The 17,016-nt window shown below is 35.1% G+C and overlaps 1 protein-coding gene across 1 annotated transcript in view; it reads left to right on the top strand.

Moving 5' to 3' along the window:
• Positions 1-203: 203 nt before the first annotated feature.
• The window catches only part of spz3 (Spaetzle domain-containing protein 3), a 113,915-nt gene continuing 97,102 nt past the window's right edge, over positions 204-17,016 (top strand). The window contains exon 1 of the mRNA XM_089631253.1: positions 204-361. The gene's annotated coding sequence lies outside the window, so the exon portion shown is untranslated. The remainder of the gene's footprint in view (positions 362-17,016) is intronic.

Here is a 17,016-nt window from a genome sequence, read left to right as displayed (position 1 = left end):
GCAAATTTTCCGTCCGCCGACCAGAAAAACCTTCGGAGTCGGCAATCCGCAATCCGCCGTCTGACGGATCCGACACGAGCGCGCGGAACGGCCCGATATCCGCGAAAGGCGACCGCGGCGGCTGCGAGCGCGAGCCCAGCCCGCCGCCCGCAGTTTTACTGTCTGCAATCTCCAGCCTTCAGTATCCGCTCAGAGTCCGACGCGCGTCGACGCGACTAACAACTGCCACAGCCTACTTACATTAAATCTCGCCGAAAAGTGTCCGTCAGCCGATTGACGGTCAAATTCTGAAATCTGCCGAAAGACGAGGTTCTGTCAGTGATGTAATCAAACGAGTGTCTTTTCATAACATTTGAACGGAGTAAGTCCAAAGACATGTTTTTATTTTACAAGCAATGCTCCAAGTCATATGTCAAACGTTCAGTTCTATGTGCGACTACCAGTTGCTATTTAAGTGAATTTTATTTTTGACGTATGCGTAATATGTTTATTTCGGTTGAGTGTCTTGAAATAATATCAGAAAGTATATTGCCTTCACACCTCCTATAGATAGAGAAGTCACTAACTATGAACATTGCATAATTTCACCGAAGCGAAACAAATAAATAAAATCAATATATTCAATTCTGTTAAATTTTATTTGGCTTTGAGTTAAAATTTTTGTATTAAAAAGCTCATATAATTTACCTTAGCCGAAGGAAGTTGGCAAAGTGTGCAGGCAGTGGATTAACCTGACCAATAAACTTGTTTACAAATTGACGTAAAGCATTTCTTTTGATATTAAGAAAGTTGCTCTCACTCGTCGAATTTCATTCATGCAAATGGCTCATAATGTCAGCGTGCAGAGGACAGGCCTTTTAGCCATCATAATTAATTATTTAAGGATTATAAATAAATTTAATAAAATGGTTACTTCTTTATGCAGATTTCTATTTATCAAGTTATCAAGTTGGCGGGATATTTCAAATGAATTCTTAATTTAGCCACCGAATTAAATAAATAGTCTAAGAGGCGTATATATAAGCTTCTTATACATTTTGCATCTAATTTTAACATAGCGCGAAACGCCGCTTTCGGGTGCTTCGTTCCGTTTCGGCTCGCAAATGTATACGCAGCATAAGAATTTAGTTTAGCTTTCCATCAGTATTTGATAGAATTCATGCTGTACATAAACATCGCTATGAAGTTGCAAAGGTTAAGTTTGCTACAATGCAATCTTTGCGACACAATTAAATGCAGTAAAGGTCTCCGCCAAGCGCATTTGAACACGTCCAATGCCGGGTACGAATGGGTTCATTATTTACATGACTCACTTAACACTATGTTAGTGGCCATTGACCAATGAACATACCTATCCTAGGCTTGATAGCTTTTTGAAATTATCATTGCGTTATTGTAATTTTATTATGATTCACTGCGAATTACATTTACCACAGCATAGTACACATGAAATTAATCTAATTTAAAATTTACTACCTGTATTTTATTACAATACCAAGAACGATCTGTTTTTCTCCCTACATCGCGAATTTACTGTTGTTTGTTTGACTTTTCGAGGGATCGAAAGCAAAGTTGTGTGGAATAGTATATCTTAGAAGACAAATATTTACATGAGGCTGATAACGATCCCAGTTGATATTAAAGGCCAAATTCCTCTGCACATTCCATCTGCTGTGTTATTTCGTACGTACATTCACTATTTGTAAAGCTTTGCAAGAACTCAAATATAAAATTCAAGGCTTAACGTACACGTGATGATATTATGTGGTGGCTTATGAAAAATACGTACATTATTTTAATTTAGAACCCTTTATTGAATCTAAATCATAGACACTCTCAGTTTCACCCTGGTAAAATACCACATTAAACACAAAAATGAGTATTGCTGATTTATGAAAATCCTGTGAAAAACGTGTTGGAAGGCCTGACAAATTATAGCGCATTCAGAAAATATCGCAACACGTGTTCATGCAGTTGTTCAGTTTATCTTAATAAATTTTATAACGAAAATCTAAAACATTATAATTTTTATAAACACCTGTTCCGACATCCTCATAACACATTCGTGTTATACTGATAGATTGTTAGGAAATCTGTTAATTCATTCGTTGAAAACCTGTAGTCCCGTTTTTAACAGGAATACGAATAATTTTACAAGATTTTTAATAACTGAGCAATATTCAATATCGGTAAGTTTTAAAAATTGAATCGTCGTTTGAAATGACAGATAAGAAATTGCCAACCAAAGAATTTGCTATTTCTTTTCCATCTCAAATAATTCAGCCTCACAAATTAATATCCCAATTGAAGATGCTATTGTCCCACTGGCTCCTGACGGCAGCCGGGAGCCGTTGGGACTCTTGTGTGAAATTCACATTAAAAAGTGTGAAAAATATAACATTATTAAAACAAAATTATCAATGATAACAGAATGTTGACCTTTGATGGTAAAACCACATTGAAAGTTTTATTATTTTCTTAGCTGAATTGTCCTAGCCTTGTATACCAAGATTTATGATAGCATTGGGCATTGGGTGGCGTGTAGTGTCCAAAGAGCTTGCCCACCAAAGTAGTCTACTAGCTTGTAAGGAATCCGAGGAAGCACGTACCGCGCCTTGGGCCAAAATCAGTATGCTAAAATATGTTTTGTGTCGTCGAGTGTCGATACAATGCTGAATACAGAAATGTCACCTTACAGACAGGCACAACACGCTGTCTCCACACCAGACATGGAAATCGTTCAAATCCAAATAGCTTCTCAATATTTTACAATTTGATGAAGTTGATATTTGCGTCCTCTTCTCGCTGAAATATCAATCAACTATTTAGCAAACATGTTTACATGATTTATTGGATCTTTCCAAACTTGTTCTCCCGTGCATTTCCTTCTTTGAACATTTCGAATTTCAAACAGGTGTATATTTTTATTGCTTTGCAAAACCATTGCGACCTGTGGGTATAGTCAGTTCAATTTGAGAGCATAATGATTTAATTTCATTTATCAATTCGATTTTTTTCCCCAACGGCTTTCCCATTTTCAGATGAGTCCCAACTGCTCCCAATTGTCTGAAGCCAGTGAGACTATGGCATCCCCAATTGGGGTATGTTGTGCGTACTGGCTATTCAGATCTGGTCACCAAACACGGCTAAAGCCATTTCAAGCAATTTTTCAATTCTGAATGGTGGTCTAACACCAGGACGATACTGGGTGTGTCTTCCACTATAGGTACTATATATTATTTTAGATAAATAATTTTTGAAATAACACAAATTAATTAAATAAAATTTACTTGCGCGCGCCAGGATTTGAACCCGCGAACTTCGGCTTGCCCCTTGACCACGGAGGCCGTCAATTGTTTTGATCACTAATTTCATGTTGTAGACGAGTTTTATCGCAGCACGCGATATTTCTTAAATTTTTTTATTATTTAGCAATTATTAAGCAGTTTGTCAATAGGTAAATTTTATAATAAAAATTATAACACGAAAGCACAAATATAACAGGAAAGTATAATATAGAAAACAGAGGTAGAATAATAACATTACAAGTGACAGCAATACATAGACAGATATAACACAGGCAACATATATGTGATATTGGACGTAAATAGGTCTACGATTAACCTATGAGTATCTCTCATTTCTTTTTTTTTAAAGAAAGATATTTCAAGTTTACAAATAACTTAACAATATTTGAAAATCTCCTATTACCTCCACAGAAAGCGAAAAATTTTGCGCCTGGGTGGGACCCAAACACGATGCTAACTCGGTCACTAATGTATATTTTCTTATAAAAAAACATTATTTATTTTCGCAGTAAGGGTAACCACTTGGGGTGACCTTCGGTTTCCGGGGTGGCGGTACCCATACCCGCCTCCTAAACTGTCACAGTCCAACAAATTTTATAAAATGTGTGCATTCATAAATTCAACAGGACGTATTTTTAGATGGATAATGATAATTACAACGTAATTAGACGACACTAGGTGGAAATATTCTTATTACAGAAATAATTGGTTTTGATTTTGGCCTGGAAAAGAATTCTCTGATGTGGAAAACTAGTCCCTCAAGCCTACTAATAAATTGCACCTCGATGAAGCGCTAGTATCTCTAATCGGTACAACCGAAAATGAATGCAAAACACCAACTTTGAATACAGCTTCGGACAAATTTATTTAAGAAATTGGGAGAAAGTGAATGTGGGAGGAAACGTGGAATGGGAGGAAAATAACTTATGCTTAATACGCTTTTATCTATAACTGTTTTTTTTATGATTTAAACGCCCAGAGTGCGATACCTTGAGAAAATCAGAACGAAGGAACGAATACGAAACATTTTCATTCTTCTCCGAGAAAACAATAGAACTCGATGGTATCACTTTTCTTCTAATTTATTATTCAAATTATTTCAACAAAGTGGTGGTTGAGAAGGTAGGTACTGTGGATTACGATATACTATACCCAATACTATCAATATTTAATCCAACACCGACAGTATCTCTGTAACTGAAATCGAGTTATAGGCGGCGGTATTGTATTGAACTCAAAGTGTTCAAGTTCATTAATGCTCAACTTGAAGTAAACTCGGAGCTCGTAAGTATATGTTTAAGATAGCACTGAAAACAATAAAAATCTTAATTTTACAGTCGTAATTCTCTATTTCCTATATATACACATAAGCAACACACATAAGCGAAATTACATTGCGAACTCCCCAATACAACGGTTTCACACTATGGGAAACCAATACTTAGGTGATGTCGATATATTTAACAATAACTTTGCGAATTTTGTGGATTATGTAAAAGACCTATTTCAATACTATTCCTAAATGGAAGTTATATTTTTGTAAACCAGTCAAATCGCTGTATTTTTTAATTTATGTTCTTGATATTTTTAATTTTGTTTCTCGCATATACTTATGTAATTTTATTTTTATTATTTCTTTCTTTTCTTTCTTATGTTTCAAAACTGTCATTAAATTTGTACCACCCACATGTAAAAGCCCTCTGGGCGTTAAATAAATAAATAAAAAAAATAAATAAAAATATACTTTAAGTCTAAGGCATCTTCGGGTATGTTGTGTGCAAGGTCTTTTTTAGGAGAGAAGGAGGAAATATAGAGGTTGGCAAATCGTTCCACAACCAAGCTGTTATTCTCAATAGCAAGTCGTAGAAACGACACGTTCTCATGTGACAAATGTCAATCATGTACACATGTTGAGCGCGCCCTTGGCGTGTTTTCTGACTGCACCAATGCTGAAGGGATCAACGACGCTAGTTCATAGAGAACAAGTAGAGAGTTCCAGTGAAACAAGGACAGCATATTTACATGACGCTTTAGGGATTATTAACAATATTCAAATATTGCAAACGAATTTAAAATAGCATAAGTAGAGTTTCAAAAAATTACCATAAATGGTCTTCCAAGGACCGAAATCGTAATTTGTTAAAACATGCATATCAGTGAAATCACGAAAAGAATCTGTTCTTCAGTCGTAAGCTATAAATCATTAGCTAATAACAAACCGAGATATCTAAATTAATATAAAAATTTTACCATAGAAATTATCTTAATAGTTTGAGACCTTCTAAAAAAACAATCAACAGCAATTATAACATGTTAAAAGCCTTTCAGAAATTCTGCGGATGTGGCTTTATTATTTGTCCCTGCGACAAAGCATTATAAAATGTATAACCATGTTCTTGTACACAATAAAAAAATAATTATACTTCTCGGTATTTAGACACTATTGTAGCTTACAATAAACAAAAAATAATACGACAACCAAATTAATGGCGTGATAATTGTTGAATTGAGTTTTTAATCACGTTATAAGCCTTCCAGGTGTAGTGTACTGTAGTGCGCAGATCTAATTTATTTACAAGGTAAAATCCGGAAATTCTTACCAAGAGCAATAACAGACAATAGTTACACAAAGCCCTCATTCAAATTGAATATTTTCACGGATTAATCAATTCATATGAACTTGCACAATAATTAATACTTTGATTGATTTAAATTGCGTTTGATCGGTTGTAATGGTGTAATAAATACTCTGAGTGGTTTTACAGCTCAATCAGTTCCTTCATCATCACAGTTTGCGGATATATAAATTCAAGTTCAAAGTGATAATTAACTGCGTTTTTGTATTGTTTAATATTGCGCACTCTTATCTACTGAACCGTGTATATTAATTCAAGATTAAATGAATAAATTATATCGAAAAATATTTTTTTTTTTTGTCATTTTCTGTATTTTGACTTTTTTTAATTAGAAATATAATTTCTAAATAAAAAAATAATAATTTATTATATTATTAAATTTATAATTAAATTATAGTGATAATTAACTGCGTTTTTGTATTGTTTGATATTGCGCACTTTTATCTGCTGAAACCATTGATGTAGTCTAATATTAGTCTATGACTGAAACGTTAATATTAATTCACGTTTTTATATAACACGTTTTATTATAATTTATTGATATAATCCTGAATTAATATTAACGTTTCAGTAGATAAGAGTGCGCAATATTAAACAATACAAAAACGCAGTTAACTATCACTATATATATTATTATTATTATTTCCTTCATTATTAATGCATTAGCTTTTTAAGTTATCCACTATCTTGTTTCTTATTGAAAACAAATATAATGTTTTTAGTCTCCAATTGAAAGATTCAATGCTCATGATAGAAATAACATAACATGAATTCCGCTGCATGCTCTATACCTTTTTTAAAATTTGACACCACACAAGAGTCCCAACTGCTCCTAACCGTCTCGCGCCAGTGAGACTATGGCATCCCCAATTGGGGAATGTTGTGAGGCTGAAGGTAGTGAGGAGGGGTAGAAGATGGAGAAAGGGAAGGTGGAGAGGACATGGATATTCAGATCTGGTCACCAAACACGGCCAAATCCATTACAAGCAACATTTCAATTCTGAATGTAGGTCTTATTAATTGTGAAATGACACAAATTAATAAAATAAACTTTATTTGCACCCACCGGGATTTGAACCCGCGTCCTTCGGTTTGCTAGTCATCAGCTTTACCCCTCGACCAAGGAGCCCGTGGTTACGCACAAATAATTGAAATGAAATTTTATTTTAAGTTTGTTTAATTTAATTTAATCTCAATACAATCCATATTATTTACTGAAACTATTGTATATATACAGGGTGTATCGGCACGTACCCGACAAACTTTAACCAGCTATTCCTTGGCACATTTGGAGTAAAAAATGTTATTGGCACTTTGCTGTCGGGTAAAAATTTTTTTAATAAAAAATTCAGTATTCATATTTTCACCACATGTCACCAATGTTTTATCCTTTGTCAAAGTTTGAAAACCCGTCTGGAAATATTTTGTTCGAGTTTCGTTGTATAAAGTACGTACGTACCTACGTTGGCGCGCTTTTACAATCACAACGAAATGGCACGGCACCATTTGTCTCATTTTTAATTATTATTTAGTGTGTACGAAAGAGCGAGGACACTTTTTGACACACTCGCTAATAACAGCTGTTGAACACGAGAAACAATGCAAATGACAGTGACGGAGTGTGGATTTTTTATTTATTTTTTGTTTTTAATGTAAAAAAAATGTTACCGGACAGCAAAGCGTCCTAACATTTTTTACTCCAAATGTGCTAAGGAATAGCTGGTTAAAGTTTGTCGGGTACTTTCCGATACACCCTGTATACATTCATGTTTTACAATGATTGGTTTTTTATATCTTAAGATTTATTTATTGTTTTTGTGTTTAATTCGTAGAACTCCATTTAATTTTTTTATAAATTTAATTTAGATTAAATTTGATAATATTATTATTAAGTTCTGCAAGTGTTTTAGTTTTTTATTATTGTGACAGCTGTTTCGGCTTACAAGGCCATTTTCAAACTGTGGTTAGTCCACATTGAGACGACGTATTTATACTATTTCAAATGTACATTTTGAAGGTGAATACATTGATTTATTACTGTTTAAACCGATGACATGATATATTGTTGGTTAAACCAATCTATGTTTTCCCCTCAGTAAATGGTAATGAGTTCTTAATTATTTACTAATGACTTTATTGCTATGAATTATTTGGGTGCATTATACTGCTTAGGTTTTGTGAAAATATTTTTTTCTGGGCTTATAAAAAGACTTATCTAAAAAATACTGAATTATTTCAAAGGCCAAAATGTATTCTACTCGCAGTATTTAATTAAAGCATCTGAAACATTTCTAGGTGACCAAATATTCAAACTAAAAACACATGATTTTAAATTACTACGTAATGCATTGCCTTAACGCAATAAAGACAGAACGGTAACATGTGTCTATTAAATGTATTGTTCTATTTCAATCTCAGAAACGGTTACATGGGTCTATTAAATGTATTGCTCTATCTCAATTTTACTTAAAGCAATAAAGATAGAAGAGAAGGGGTAACATGTGTCTATTTCACATGCAAATAGTGGCCGTATATTGGTTCTACATAATTTCACCATTGAATAATTAACACGACATCTGCAGTCAATTGTCATTATGCAGTTGATACTTTTTTTCAATATTATGTGCATTGGGTCTTACAATATACTCATAAGAACAAAGTTTTTAATTATTAATTTTCAACAACGACTTCCGCAACATTTCTAAATACGGTTTATTTTACTCGTCGAATTTTGAAAATTATTTGTCACACTTTCGTACATAATGTCATATTCCATATATATAATTTTCCAATAAATCAAGTTAACTAGCTTTAACATAACCGTTCAAACAATTCAATATTATAAACCCAAACGAAACATGAAACAGAAAAATAAAAAGGTAACGGTCTCAATCACTTCTTTAATAATATATTACATTGTTGGGTATAACCTTCCAAATAAGTTAAAAAGAAAAAGTAATTCCTCAAATAATTTATATAGGGATGACTCGCCGCCGAAATAGAATAAAAAAAGACAAATTTATATTTTAAAAACATAAAACTCAACATGTTCATCGTGCGAAGACTTTCAGATATTAGAAGCGGCACTCCAAATTCCTAGATAATATTTATTCTTAGCATAAATTTATCTCCAGTGAAAAATCTATAGCAAAATCTTTTTTCTCTCTTGGTCATCTAGACCGAAAAAGTTCACAATCAGCAATCGCCAACGATCATTACACATGTTTCACACCACTTTACATTTCAATGTGTTAAAGCAAAATGCACACATGAGCTAAACGCTGTTCATGAGGAGTAATTAATTAGTATGGAAGGTATGTTTCAATGTATTAGAGCGAAATGCACACATGAACTAAACGCTGTTCCCGAGGAGTAATTAGTTAGTATGCAAGGAGTGTTTCAATTTTTATGAGCAAAATGCAAACATGAGCTAAACGCTGTTCGCGAGTAGTAATTAGTTAATATGCAAGGAATATTTCAATGTATTAGAGCAAAATGCACAATGTTTCAATGTAAATGAGCAAAATGCACACATGAACTAAACACTGTTCGCGAGGAGTAATTAGTTAGTATGCAAGGAGTGTTTCAATGTTTATGAGCAAAATGCAAACATGAGCTAAACGCTGTTCGCGAGTAGTAGTTAGTTAATATGCAAGGAATATTTCAATGTATTAGAGCAAAATGCAAACATGAGCTAAATGCTGTTGGCGAGTAGTAGTTAGTTAATATGCAAGGAATATTTCAATGTATTAGAGCAAAATGCACAATGTTTCAATGTATATGAACAAAATGCACACGTGAGCTAAACGCTGTTCGCGAGGAGTAATTAGTTAGTATACAAGGAGTGTTTCAATGTTTATGAGCAAAATGCAAACGTGTGAGCTAAACGCTGTTCGCCAGTAGTAATTAGTTAATATGCAAGGAATATTTCAATGTATTAGAGCAAAATGCACAATGTTTCAATGTATATGAGCAAAATGCACACATGAACTAAACGCTGTTCGCGAGGAGTAATTAGTTAGTATACAAGGAGTGTTTCAATGTTTCTGAGCAAAATGCAAACATTAGCTAAACGCTGTTCGCGAGTAGTAGTTAGTTAATATGCAAGGAATATTTCAATGTATTAGATCAAAATGCAAACATGAGCTAAATGCTGTTGGCGAGTAGTAGTTAGTTAATATGCAAGGAATATTTCAATGTATTAGAGCAAAATGCACAATGTTTCAATGTATATGAGCAAAATGCACACGTGAGCTAAACGCTCTTCGCGAGGAGTAATTGGTTAGTATGTAAGAAATGTTTTAATGTATTAGAGCAAAATGCACACATGAGCTAAAGGCTGTTCGCGAGGAGTAATTAGTTAGTATGCAAGGAATGTTTGAATTTCCCCGCCAGCGGAGGTACGGCCGTGAACATCAGTATTTCCACTCGATTACAAATGAAATTCTAATGAGACCAAATTGGAAGCGAATTCTAAATTGATTTATAAATAAATTGAAGGCTTTTTGCATTATACATATTTTCTTGTGTATTTTCGTTAATTAATCTCCTGCATTTGAACAATAAGTACAACAAATCATAATGCGAAAAGGATTTCTGATAATACTTCAGAAATCAGTAGTATAATTCAGAAAAAAAAATTGTACGTTTCGGAAATATTTTTTCAATTTTTATGGTCTTGGAGACTCCAAGATAAGGTACAATTCACATCTGTAGGTATTGGATGTGTAATAATTACAACTAATATTGCAATTCAACTAAAATGGTACCTCGGTAAATATCGACGAATTATTCTAATATTTATGATTAAAATGTTATTAAACCCTTTTTTTCAAAAAAATTGCTTTTTAAAACAAAAATACATTTTGAGCTCCTCCATCTTGTTGATTTTTGACAGATTTTAAGTATATTTAAGAATTTGCAAATATGCAATCTCTTAGACACAACACTTTCTCATATGTTGATTGTTCCTCTTAAGTGAATTTACGGGTAAATAATTCAATAAGTTTGTGAAAATGGCCAATTGGCTCTATTCAGTGTATAGAGTGTACGTGTTTGTGTAAATCACCACTTTCCACGTTTCGCAATGTAAAACAGCTCGGAACTACCTCCCGACGACACACTGCAAGTGAATAGCAAATATCATCGTGTTTATATTGGTTCCCCGTGGCCGGTCAGAAGGTTTCATGCTGAATTCAAACAAAGCTTTCAGTACCTGTCACGGACCTCGAGATTCTGCTGTTGCTGTCTTCCATTATGCGACTGTGCGTCTTCCTGCTTTGTTTCTGGATCATTTCAGATCATTTTTCCTTATATTTTCTCAAGCTGGAACTTTAGAAATCAGTTTGCTTGCCCACTGCACATGTTTGTTTCTGGCACTATTGATAAAACACAGATAACCTGACGAAAGTGTATTTTCAGCGTGTCTATCGTCCATGTGCTTGAAGTAAGCTCAATTGTGCCTTACTTTGCTGAAATCGATCAAAACATTTTCAAATGTCGAAATTCTTCTTAATCAGAAAGATAATTTTATTGCCCACGTCAAAAATTCTGTTATCTTTCAAATCAGTTTATATCACATTCCTTGAAATTATTATTGCAGTGCGTTCTGGCTGGTAAAACATGCATTTTCTTTGCTTTTAAAGATACCAGTATTTAATTTGTTCATTAATTAACATAATTATTTTTATTGTTTCTATTATTCAGCTGGATAGCTGTTTATGGTATACTTGTACAGCTACCTCTAATAGATCTTGAAATATTAAATGTAAATTTCAAAAGCCCCTCAGTAATAAAGAAGTCATCCACATGGGGAATTTTTCGTAATCAAATGGCCAAAGGAGTTTTTAATACTCAGTTGCCAAATACAAACGTAACCTCTCTAACTACCTACTTCGCCTACCAACTTTAGCTCATAACTTGTAATTGAGAACTAGTTTTAGTGACATACAACATGTGCTTTATAACTGATGACTAATTCCTAAAACGAAAGAGGTTTCCTTCCACCCACCTCTTCTCTAAGCAGATTTCCGATTAAGTGGTAATTAAAGCAAAGTAAACTGAATAATTACTTTTAATGGTTCCAATTACTGATAAAAATGTTGCTTTGCCTAAAATAATAACAGCGTATAATATTATACATAATTTGATAGATAGTCCGTAACTCCGTAAGTTCTTCATACCTAACAACTACTGTCAGGGGCGGCACCACGATCGGCTACGCATACCACATTGCGGAACAGACGTATTGACTCAGCACGTCAAGTCGCGGGGTGGTGTTGCTTAACAACATCTCTCTTCAACATAAACCTTGAAGCTTTCAAGAGACATGCAAACAATGTATTACTTCCCTTAATTCATTTCATACTATTCATGCATTAAAAATTAAAGATCTTTACACTGACGTATGTAACATTTTGTGTATGGTAAATGGACGCGGTCTGTTATACAAAAAAATCCTGTTTTAATATTTGTACATTCATATAGTTTAACTGTTCAGAGCAAGTGGGAATAGTAGGTACTTCAGATCTAGTTATCAAACAGTTTAGACAGTAAGTATTTTGATTATTGTTGCTCTCAGGCTCTTGAATCTCACCAAGGCAATACTGAGAGTAAAACTAACCATTTTGCAATTTAGTATATAATTTGTAGACAGAGAGCATGGACCACCATGCATCTATCTCGTCACAAACACCTTTTTATTATATTTTTATGTGAATATTGCACAAGAATCCCAACTGCTCCCAACCATCTGGAGCCAGTGAGACTATATCATTCCCAACTGGGGTGTGTTGATTGAAGGTAGTGGGTAACTGCGGATTGCAAATCGAGAGCCTTACCCTAAAACCACGGAGGCCATCATTTTTTTGCTACATTCAAATTATTACATTGTCTTCTCTTCTGCGGTACTGAATCTTCACATGACCCCACTCTAGTAGTTGATTCACTTGATTGTGCCATGTCTTCCCTGATTTGTTTTTATCTTCCACATTTTTTTAATACTTTTAACTTCTCTTCAATGTATGAAAAAAACAGAATCCATTAATCAGCTTTTATTTTCATTTCACCAGGGTTTGAACTCGAGACCTTTGAATCCGCAGTTCAAACTCTTACCGTTTTTTACATAGCTCATCATGCTTATACCTCCTTAAATTATTATTACTTTATACGCGTATGTACGAATTATGAAAACGCCAATCTTCTATATAAATAAAAATATAAATGTTCGCGTGTTCAAAATCTTAAATCTCCGAAATTTCTTCACCGATTGCTTTGAAATTTTGACACAACGTTGCGTTCAAATACACGTGTGTTTTTTACATAAATATATAGATGTCACCTGTGACAGGTAATAACGTTATTTTTTAAAACAGCGCCAAAGTTAAAAAAAACCAGATTAGTTAATAGATTAGGTTGCGGTCGAAATTCGAACTCAGGACCTCCACTCTCTCCGGGAGTAATGCGTCTACCAACTGTGCTACCGTGACCTATTTCAAAATTCTAACTCTGGACCTACACTCTATCCGGGAGTAACGCGTCTACCAACTGTGCTACCGAGACCTATTTCAAAATTCGAACTCAGGACCTTCACTCCATCCGGGAGTAACGCGTCTACCAACTCTGCTACTGAGACCTATTTCAAAATTCGAACTCAGGACCTTCACTCTATCCGGGAGTAGCGCGTCTACCAACTGTGCTACCGTGACCTATTTCAAAATTCTAACTCTGGACCTACACTCTATCCGGGAGTAACGCGTCTACCAACCGTGCTACTGAGACCTATTTAAAATTCGAACTCATGACCTTCACTCTATCCGGGAGTAGCGCGTCTACCAACTGTGCTACTGTGACCTATTTCAAAATTCTAACTCTGGACCTACACTCTATCCGGGAGTAACGCGTCTACCAACTGTGCTACCGAGACCTATTTCAAAATTCGAACTCAGGACCTTCACTCCATCCGGGAGTAACGCGTCTACCAACTCTGCTACTGAGACCTATTTCAAAATTCGAACTCAGGACCTTCACTCTATCCGGGAGTAGCGCGTCTACCAACTGTGCTACCGTGACCTATTTCAAAATTCTAACTCTGGACCTACACTCTATCCGGGAGTAACGCGTCTACCAACCGTGCTACTGAGACCTATTTCAAAATTCGAACTCATGACCTTCACTCTATCCGGGAGTAGCGCGTCTACCAACTGTGCTACCGTGACCTATTTCAAAATTCTAACTCTGGACCTACACTCTATCCGGGAGTAACGCGTCTACCAACTGTGCTACTGAGACCTATTTCAAAATTCGAACTCAGGACCTTCACTCTATCCGGGAGTAGCGCGTCTACCAACTGTGCTACCGTGACCTATTTCAAAATTCTAACTCTGGACCTACACTCTATCCGGGAGTAACGCGTCTACCAACTGTGCTACTGAGACCTATTTCAGAAATTTTTTATCAGTAACCTAAAGTGAATGATAGATTGCTTACGATCCTAATCATTAAAAGTTTAAAACCATGTTATTATTCAAATATGCTCGAACACGATACTTACAAAATGTGGTTTTTGTGCCTCTAATGAGGTCAGCATCCGAATGGTGTGAAAACTATAATGTCATAATGTCAAATTATGCCAAAAAGAAAGTTAGCCTGTGCTTTGATGGATGTTCGTTTCAGAATTGACGGTGTGGATAGGAAAACTGGCTCAAATCAATACTAATAATATTGGTGAAAATATAATATTTTGGTGATGCCATAGTCCCACTGGCTCTGGTGATTGTGACTCATGTGTGGAAATCACATAAAAAAAAAACAATATTTTGTATAGTTTGTAAAAATGAACTCGGGGGCTCTTTCCAATGAATTCAGAACAAATCGGAGAATGTTATGGTGCGTTTACATTTGCGAACCGAAACGCGAACCGAGCCACGGATTACGGGAAAGGAACGAAGCAACAGCGGCGTTTCGCGCCATTTGCGGTTGCTTCCTTCCTTTCTCATAAGTTGAGGTTCAGCTTGGCAATTCAGCTCAAGTAGGTATACGTAACAATTATTTTACAAGCAATAATTATTCGCCTGAAACACTCATCCACATTGAAAAATCTCCTGATAAAAGATACGTGACGCCAACGGGACTCGAACCCGTGTCCCTTCGATTTCCGGTCGACAGCTCTGACCACTGAGCTATGGCGGCTTATCTCTTATCCGCGAAATAATTCAATATATACTAGTGTTTCATTCAACAATTACTGCTTGTTATATTTTTGCACCTGAAAACAACCAACTTTATTTTATATATATTATCAGGAGATTTTTCAATGTGAATGAGTGTTTCAGGCGAATAATTATTGCTTGTAAAATAATTGTTACCCATGTGCTATGCATAAAAAAATCTTGTCTTAAACATTAGTTTACCAAAAAAAAATGATAATTAATATGTATACGTAGCAGAGTATCTACCCAAAGTGATACGAAACAAATGATGCTAGACCAACATTAAAAACATATATATATAATGCTTGAAATGATTTTAGACATGTTATGGGATCAGATCTGAATAGCTAGATAACTCCTATAGTTCTTTTAACCTTCTTTAGATTAATTATGTATACAAGAAATGTTTTCCATGTAGATTTCAATGTATTTCTCTTATGCTGTCATAGTATATCACTATTACATTTCAATTTAACAATGATGATGAAAAAACACAGTTCTGTTCATAAAATGTAAGCAAAGAATGGTCAGAGTTTTCGAGCACTAAACACGCACACATGTCATTTCTTGATTCTTCTGTATTAAATATGTTCTTCCCAACTTCTTTCTTTTCACCTTTCCTTCGCCTTCACAACATACCCCACATTTTGGAGACCGTAGCAAGGCTGGCTCCATGCGGTTGAGTCTAGTCTTTGTTAATCATCGTATTTTGCGAAAATTCATCTTATTTCATTTACAACAAATTGACGTTACTACTCTTGGGCTCTTCTTTTTTTACTATACGACAGATTATTCATCTAATAACAATAATAAATCTCATAATGACACTCTTAACATATGGGAAGACAATTATACAAAAAATACTCTTAAAGGTAAATAAAAATTAATTAAATCCATCAACGGTTTCAAAAATTTCATTCAGAACACCATTCCTCGTGTCACGCTATGTTGTGCTAGAAAATCTGTTCTGCCGTGTGGTATCTTGGATAAGTTATGGCCACGACTTCGGTTGAAATTTTCGGACACGTATAAGCCATAGTATTACATGAGGAGTGTGCTATCAATAAAGAATATAGTAAAACTAGGTATTGCAAGATTTGCATAGTGTTTGTTTTCTAGGCTAAATCTATTTGTTGCATCAAGTAAGTCTATATGGTGCATAAACCTCGGATAACTTCCATGCGTTCTGAGGATTTTTTCTGGATTTGTTCCAGCATACTTATACATTCTTCTCCGCCAAGATTCTTGAATCGTCGCGTATCCCTTGCGTCTCCCTGAGTAAAAAGGTCCTCAGATAAGTCATCTCCACTTCTGCCGGTGTCCTGCTGCTTCCTTCTAGTCCACCACGCTTAAAATACCACGTGTTTTGCCTTCAAACATCGCTACGTTCTGTAGTTTAGTATTCCTTCTACTTTCCTCAATGAACGCACATAAAATCGTCACCTTCATGATCTTCTTCCCATTGTCATATTCAGGTCAGGAAACTGTCCAATTGATAAGTTGCATTTTGGCGGCATCTCTCCACAGCAGGAGTCAGCAGCCTCAGGAGCCGATTAACCCAACCTTGTCTGGGACTTTATCTGGACGACTACCTACTGCAATTGCCTCTTGTATTTTGTACAGAGGTGGGTCTTCTGGCATTTTGAATAAGCGTATGTCCAAGCCACCCTGTCTGCTACTTTTCTATGAATGGTAGCAGGGATCCGACGTCAACCATATCTCGGATTGCCGTGCTTCATTTTGTGACTCAACATCGTATATCCAGGAAATCGTCCTTATGTATACGGCAATACTTAACTCTGTAATTATTTAGTAGAGTGCTAAGTAGGTCCTCGTGATGAGAACCGAATATTCGCGGTATTA

This window comes from Hesperophylax consimilis, chromosome 1 (assembly GCF_061612785.1).
Source record: "Hesperophylax consimilis isolate HC1 chromosome 1, BYU_Hcon_1.0, whole genome shotgun sequence".
Taxonomy (NCBI): domain Eukaryota; kingdom Metazoa; phylum Arthropoda; class Insecta; order Trichoptera; family Limnephilidae; genus Hesperophylax; species Hesperophylax consimilis.
Note: the sequence above shows the minus strand (reverse complement) of the source record. Positions and strands in the feature narration are given on the sequence as shown.